The following is a 7,831-nucleotide window of genomic DNA, read 5'->3' as shown; positions in this document are numbered from 1 at the left end:
TTTCACCTTCTTCCCTACGACCTCTTTTTCTCCATCCTTTGGGATCACCCTCTTTTTCTTCTTTGGTACCAGCTCCACCTCTTTATCACATCACTCTTTCAGCGGGTCCACTGGTGCTCACAAAGGCACGAAATCAGTTAAATCCTTCTCGTCCAAGGGCTTTGGTCACGGTCGAACTGGCCTCTTAACGACCAACATTGGCGCTGGGCCTAGTTGCTACTCTTTGTACTTGTTGGCCTTCGTGAACGCACACTTATCCTCTACCTCCTGCGCTTTCCTCCTCCTCTCTATCTCTTTCGATGTAGGGTCTCCATCCTTCGGTTTGGGCCCTAGGCTCATGGCAAAGAGGGCCGACGGTTGGACGAGATCATCCCATTTTTTTTATACAACGGAAATAAAGCAAAAACAAGAGGGCTAAGCTCTCTCCCTTCCTATCTCAAGCAAATCTGCAACCAGCAGCTTCTTAATCTCAACAGGGTGTTCATTGACCACAAGGATATCTTCCGGTTGTTCCGCTCCCAACTTGGCAAAAGCATCCGCACAGAGGTTGCCTTCATGATAGACATGTTGAGCAGTGCATTGGTAGCCATTAAAGATGATTCTCGAATCTTCCACCAGACCGCGGTAAGGGTGTTTCTCACCAGGTCCTTCGACTAGCAGCTTCACAACTTCTTAGGCATTGGTCTCCACTATCACGTTGGTGAAGCCTTTTTTCAGAACAATTGTGAGGTCTTTATACACTGCTCATAACTCAGCTTCAAGACTAGTACAACTTTCCATCCTGCCATAGTAGCCGCATCTTCAAGCTCCCCTCTCATCCCAAATGAGACCTCCAAATCCATTTGGACTCCTACTCCATTTGCTTCCATCGGTATTCAACTTTAGAGTACCTGTAGGAGGAAAATACCATTTTATGAGTCTAAATGGGGTCTAGGATTAATAATAGAAAAGCTAAACAGAAGATCAATTTCAGTGGAGTAGTCCAGGATAAACTTCAAGCTCTCAAATTGGGTAACCAGTTTGTTTTCAAAGCTTTTAAGGTTCCTATTTTTCCAGATTTTCCACAGAGTGACCAAGAAGACAGTGCTCCATGTAGATTTAGCACCAAATTTGGACTTTGTTTTAGAGTTGGAGAGCAACCAATTCGTCCAAGTTTCATCAAGCATCTGTAGGTACCAATGGTGATTCCGGACAGCAGTCCAAACTTCCTTGGCTTTGTGGCACGCACGAAAGAATGGTTGAGATCTTCATTTTCATTGCAAAATGGGCAACACGAATTATCAGATAGCCCTCTTTTCAGTCTCATGTTATTAGTAAGAAGTCTTCCATGTAGGATGATCCACAGAAACCCTTTCAGTTCTTGTGGAATTTTCTTTTTCTACAGCCACTGCCAATCCTCCTCTTTTCCATCATAAACAGATGCAATATCAAAAGCACTGGAAGTGGAAAATGTGGCATCAGGGGACCCTTTCCAAACTGGATGATCCAAGTTGGAACTATATTTAGGGAGTTGCTCTTTGAAAATAGAAGTAGCCACCAATGGGGAAAATATTTGATTAATGACAGCAACATCCCAATCACCTTCCATATCAGTGATATCCTTGACCTTATGAATAGAAATATTGTGTTTGAGGGGAGGGGAAGAAGAAATTGAGGACATGACTTCATCAATAGGTTTCTCCCCGCACCACCAATCTTTCCAAATATCAACAATAGTGCCATCACCAATGGACCATTTGGCATCTTTTTTTAGAATGCTTCTAGATTTCAGCATTTCTCTCCACACATGAGAGGATCTACTTTTCTTCTTACAGTTCATAAAAGATGTGCCTTTCAAATATTTGGCTTTTAAAACCTCAGTCCACATACCTCCCTCATTGGAAATGAGTTTTGTGGGAGCCGAATAAGTAGAACAGTCGGAAGATACGTACCCCAGAAATTAGATACTGTTCGGTTTCATGTTACGTGACTAGGACGCCGAATACGTTAGGAAAGCCGAATAGACGGAGGTCAGTGGCTCCGAATGAATAAAAGGGGAATGGGATAAAAGTAGGCTCAGGCCCCGAGGCCTAAAAAGCAAGTATAAATACAAGAACCACAGATTTAGAAAGGTATGTAAGAATCACTTCACAAAACTTAGTAGACAAGGTATTCTGAGTGTCTGAACTAACTTGTCCGTCGGAGTGCTAATTCCGGCACCCCCGACCGGAGTGTTTGTGTCTTTTCAGGTGACTAGCTGAGGATCACTAGCGTCTCCCAAGATCTGAAGAGTATTTCCAAAACCACTTCTCCACAACTGGCGCCGTCTGTGGGAATACTCAAATACATCTGTAGACGTCCCCGAACGTCCGAGGAGGATGAATCCCGTTTCGTTCGTTTGTAGGCTCACTACAGTTCGGACTCAAATCGTCACGGTTCTTAATCTGAACCAAAGAGTCCAAATCCGGCAAATCGTTTTGCAAAACAGATTTTTAGAAAGAAGTGCCAAACATGGACTGTTTTGCCAGATACAGAGTCGCCACCTAAATATTTTTTATGGGGGAATTTAGGAAACCCTGACTCATTTGCCTAAGGCCACGTGTCGGTCATAACCAAAGTCGCCTCGGCTCGGGAACTTGGATACAATTTGGGAAGGTCAGCTATGAGCACCCCCTCTCGCCCGATCCGAAGATCGGCCTCTACTAACCATGATATCTAGTTTTGAAAGCGTTATGCGTTCTTATTCCGGTTATTAGCCTAGATTTACCATGTGATGCACACAGCATACAAGTATAGACTGGGCCGCCTGAATTGGAACAAAACATTTCATGTTTGTTTTGAAAATGGTTTGTTACTCGTAAGTAGGCTAAAATGCAGATTTTGCCACCCTCGGGTGGGCTTAGGAAAACATGGTTTTGCCACTATTTAGTGGGCTTAAAACTCACAGTCAATGCATTTTTCCAATTTAGATAATCTAACCTTCACCCACAGGCATTCAGGCAGATATATCACATAAGCACATAGCCTCATGGTAAGCATACTATCATGGCAACACTCACACACATGCAAGGATGCTAAAGCGTAAATGCTTACCGAGTACTCCAAGCCAAAATAGAAACTAGTTAGTAATCAAATGCATGATCCTAGTTCATGTTAAGATGGCTAAGGCAACACATACAAGATGCAACTATAATAGGCTCGGCTATTCTAAGATGGCATATGATGATGCTATAGCTAACACGTATTGAACTTAGAATTGAAATACAAATGTAGTTAGTATGATGCGCCGAGCCCGGTGCATGCAAGACAAATGAATGATGCAAGCATGCGAGCATAAGTATGCTAATTGAAACATGCCCTAATGCTAACCACTGAAAGCAGGTAAGTAAAAGGGAGAAAGAAGTGGGGGTTGGAAGACATGCACACACGCACCCACACTTATTATAAATTCTCCCTCGCTCGGAGGAACCAAAAGAATATACAAATTAATTAACTATCAAGCTAAGTAAGTATTACCGACAATTAACTAGTTAAGTAAATTAACTAAGCTAATTAAGCAGTAAAAGCAGCCTCGGGAAGAGGGCCCAATGTATGCGCGCTCGGTTCCACTCGGAAACCCACCACCATGCACAAATTTGCCTCTGTTTCCCCTGCTCTACTCCTCTAAAAATTGCACAACTCCCAAGGTATGCTCCATGGATACTGTGGATCACCATCGACCAAGTGGAAACCCCACCGACTATGTTCGGATGGTCATCGACCATTTGTTGAGATCTCGGCCATCAATAATTGGTCGGTCGGCACTCCATGTAGTCGACCGGCCAAGTCTTCCTGCAGAACCTGTTTTGACAGTAGCAGAGGGCAAAACAAGGCATGGCAATGTATTTCAAGAAAATGTGTGCACCAACACATCCCTTATCATGTTTGTGACTCAAAGGGGTATGTTCCTTGATTCTTGGACCACCAATCGCGTAGTTCAATGCGTGATGGCCCAAGAAACCAAGTTATGCATTTTCAATGTAGAATGAAATGCACATAAACAAACAATGAGCTCAACCTCTATCATACTCAATTCAAGAGGCAAAGCATGCATGCCAATGCAATGCAACCTAGGCATGTGAGCTAGTATGCAACATGAGCATGAGGGCAAGTATGCAACAACATGCAAGGCTAATGGATGTGCAAGACATGATGCAATCAAAGCATGCAAAGTGTAAGACATGTAACAACATGTGAAGAGCGGACTTAGACTAATTTGGGCAGCTCTATACTAGGCCCAAAACAGTGGCCAATGCTAAGGAAATGGGGGCCAAATGCACATACAAGCATGCATGCAAAGACCAACTTCTAAGCACACTTAAAAGAGGCTAAACATGGGCATATGGCAAGCAATATAAGCTCTGAAAATCACATGAGGATGGTGCCAAACCAACCTAAACCAAGCAATCAAAGCATGCTAACAAGCCCAAAGCTTGAGGCCAACTAAAGGGCTTAAACCATGGCCATGCTAACCAAGCCTCAAAGGGCCAAGGGGACTCCAAACAGCCCCAATGCAGGTCTAAACAAGACCAAAGACACACCTAGATGGCGTCTAAATGGTTTAAACATGCAAGCATACAAAAGAGGCCAAACATGGAGCATAAGATGACAACCTTATAAAGCATTAAAGGGACATCAAATGCAAGCATACAAGCATGCCATGAGGACTGAAATGATGCTATAAGTGGTTCTAAGCCACTGAAATAATGCAAGAATAGCATGTTAGAGGGTCCGATACTTAAGGCCTACAAGAGGGATTACATGGTAGCTATACAAAGCGAAGCATGGATGACCGAAATGACCAAAAATAGTCCCTTAGCATGCTAAAACAAGCATAAAAGCTTCACAAAGCTAGGCCGAAATCATGCTAGAACAAGGGTTAAAACCTAAAGCATGTTAAGGCAAAAATATAGCATTACAAGACATGCATGCAAGGCTAGCATGGTGTGTCTAAACCAAGTAAAACAGAGGTAAAGCATGGCAAAATACTACCAAATACCTACTAAAACATGGCCAACATGAGTTCAAAAATGGTGCTCACACATGAGGCTAAACTGGCCCTTTTCAAGGACAACAAGGAGAGGGGGTGGCCCTCTCCTTCTTAGGACCTTAAACCACTATCCTCACCACTAAAATCCATCAAGATTTCAGTGGTGAGGAGGCCCAAACAAGGTAGCCCCGGAGCTCACCAAAATAGCACAAAATGGGGGCCAAACAAGGCCTAAGAGGGGGTAAACAACCCCAAACACAAAAGTGGTCTTAAAAAAACTTCAAAATCATGCAAAAATAGAGCTTTTATTAGTTATACACTAAGCTCAAAATAGTGTGCAAGATAGGCTCAAAACTTGTGCAAAAACGGGGAATAAAAGAGGGAGAAACTCACCCTTGAAGACCTTCTTCAAAATCAGTACTCCAGCAGGTTTTTCTGAGTCAAAACCAAGTCTTGAGTCCCCACAAGACCCTCCAAGAATCTTAGATGAGTGGTGGAGGTGTGTGCTTAGGAGTTGTGGTGCAAAGGGGCCAAGAACTATGGACTTTGGAGCTTGGAATGTAGAGATATGGAGGGAAGTGTATGGTTTTTGCCTTAGAAAAATTTCTTGGAACCCTTGCAATGGAAGAGGAGCTCTTCTTTTATAGAGGAAGAAGGGTCCAAGCTTCTCTTAGAAGCTTGGAGCAAAAGGGCCAAGAAGGCCAAGCTTCTTGGAGAAGCTAGGCAAAAGGGCCAAGCTTCTTGGAGAAGCTAGACAAAAGGGTTCAAGCTTCTTGGAGAAGCTAGACAAATGGTTCAAGAGGTTCAAGCTTCCTCAAGAAGCTAAAACCAAGGGTTCAAGAGGTTCAAGCTTCCTCAAGAAGCTAGAACCAAGGGTTCAAAAGGTTCAAGCTTCCTCAAGAAACTAAAACGAAGGGTTCAAAAGGTTCAAACCCCCTCAAGAAAAGGTCTCGGCCAGAAAAAGTGGCCGATTGACCAAAATCAATGGCCGGCTGACCAAACACAATGCCGACCGACCATCAATAGTGCCGATCGGCCATCACCAATAGCCGGTGGCAAGGAAACAAGGCCGGTGGCCTCAAGCCATGGCCGGTGAGGTGTGAGGATGGCCTACAAGCTATTTCCCATCCTCAAAAGCAAAACAACAAGTGTTTGATGCAAAACTAAACACAAAACAAACAAGTTGAGAGGTCTTGAGGTAAGGCGCGTAGCCGAAACCTCCAAGAACTCAAGACGAACACAAACAAGGGTAATCATCGAGTGTTCAAACGATGACGTCCAAGTCTTAAGGAGGGTCAAAAATGGGGTGTCTATAACATCCATGGCAGGCGTGACTGAAGATCCTCCGATAGCCACTGACGAGACCGCACAGAGAGGTGACCTTATTCCAGCGAACTCGCTTGGACCAAAAGCCATCGTAGCAAGACTTGCCTCGGACCTCTACTCATCTCCAAACCCAACGCAAAAGACAATACAAGCGACCATGGCACAAGCTAGGCAAACCGAACAGAGGTTGGACAACATTATCGCTGAGAATGAATGCCTTCATCGCGATTTAGCCTCGGAAATAGAAAAATCCAAACAAACGGTGCGCCAGGCTTCTGAGCGACCCCCGAGGGCAGATGATTGACGATCTCGGACCCGACAGCAAGAAACTGACTACCACCATGCTTCAACAGATCATCTTGAGGAGTTGGCAAAGGATGAATGTCTCCACCAATGTGTCCGGAGGAGTGTGGTCGAAACACCTGCCTGTCCGAAGGATGCATTTCTGCTTGACACCGTCCACATGATATACAGCCTGCCAGCAGCCCTGGCCGTGCATGTGATCCAATCACATCCAAGCCCCCAATAGTAACTCACGCCAGCAAAGTGGCCCCGAGAAACGCCAAGTATCACCTTCGACGATTCTGATTTGATCGGTGTAACACTCCCCCACATCGATCCGTTTGTTATTGTGCTGTGCGTAAATCGGTTCACCGTCGATCGCGTTCTTATCGACCAGGGCAGTACATCAGAGGTTATGTATTATAAAACCTTCACAAACTCGGATTCTGCGAGTCAAACCTGACTCTGTCTCCTTATCCACTATTCGGCTTCAATGGCACTCCAGAGTACCCATTGGGAAAGATCCGCTTACCCGTTCGAGCAAGCTCCAGAACGGTGGACGTGGAATTCTTGGTCGTCAGGCTACCATCGCCGTACAATCTCATCATGGGGCGATCGTGGTTGCATACCTTGTAGGCCGTCCCAAGCACCTATCGTCAACTGCTACGTTTCCCAATAGAACACGGCATTGAGAAAATCTTCGGATCCCAGAAATCGGCACAAGCATGTTATCTCCTTGCCGCCAGAACGCCAAAGGAATTGCAAGTAAACTCCATTGAGGTGCCGAATCGGGTGATCCTGGACGATGTTGGGCGGTATCCAAATGAGAAGGCCACGAAATATTTAGAACGAGTTGACATTGATGGCAGCCCAGAAAAGTTCTTCATGATCGGCGCCTCTCTGAATCAGGCCGACAGGCAGCAGCTGATCTCTTTCTTGCTCAACAACCTTGACGTCTTTGTGTGGACTCCGTATGAAATGTCGGGAATAAACCCGTCAGTTTCACAGCACCATCTGAATGTCAATCTGAAATGTAAGCCGATCATTCAGAAAGGCCGACAGTCAGCCGCGGAGCACATTGCCGCCGTTGTTGAGGAGGTAGACAGACTGCTTGACGCCGGGGCAATTAGAGAAGTCACTTACCCTACGTGGCTCTCCAATACAGTGGTGGTGAAGAAGAAAAATGGGACTTGGCGAGTGTGCATCGACTTCACG

The sequence above is a fragment of the Camellia sinensis genome, chromosome 3 (assembly GCF_055761805.1).
Source record: "Camellia sinensis isolate YWXY chromosome 3, ASM5576180v1, whole genome shotgun sequence".
NCBI lineage: Eukaryota > Viridiplantae > Streptophyta > Magnoliopsida > Ericales > Theaceae > Camellia > Camellia sinensis.
The sequence above is the reverse complement of the archived record's forward strand: the minus strand, read 5'-3'. Positions refer to the sequence as shown.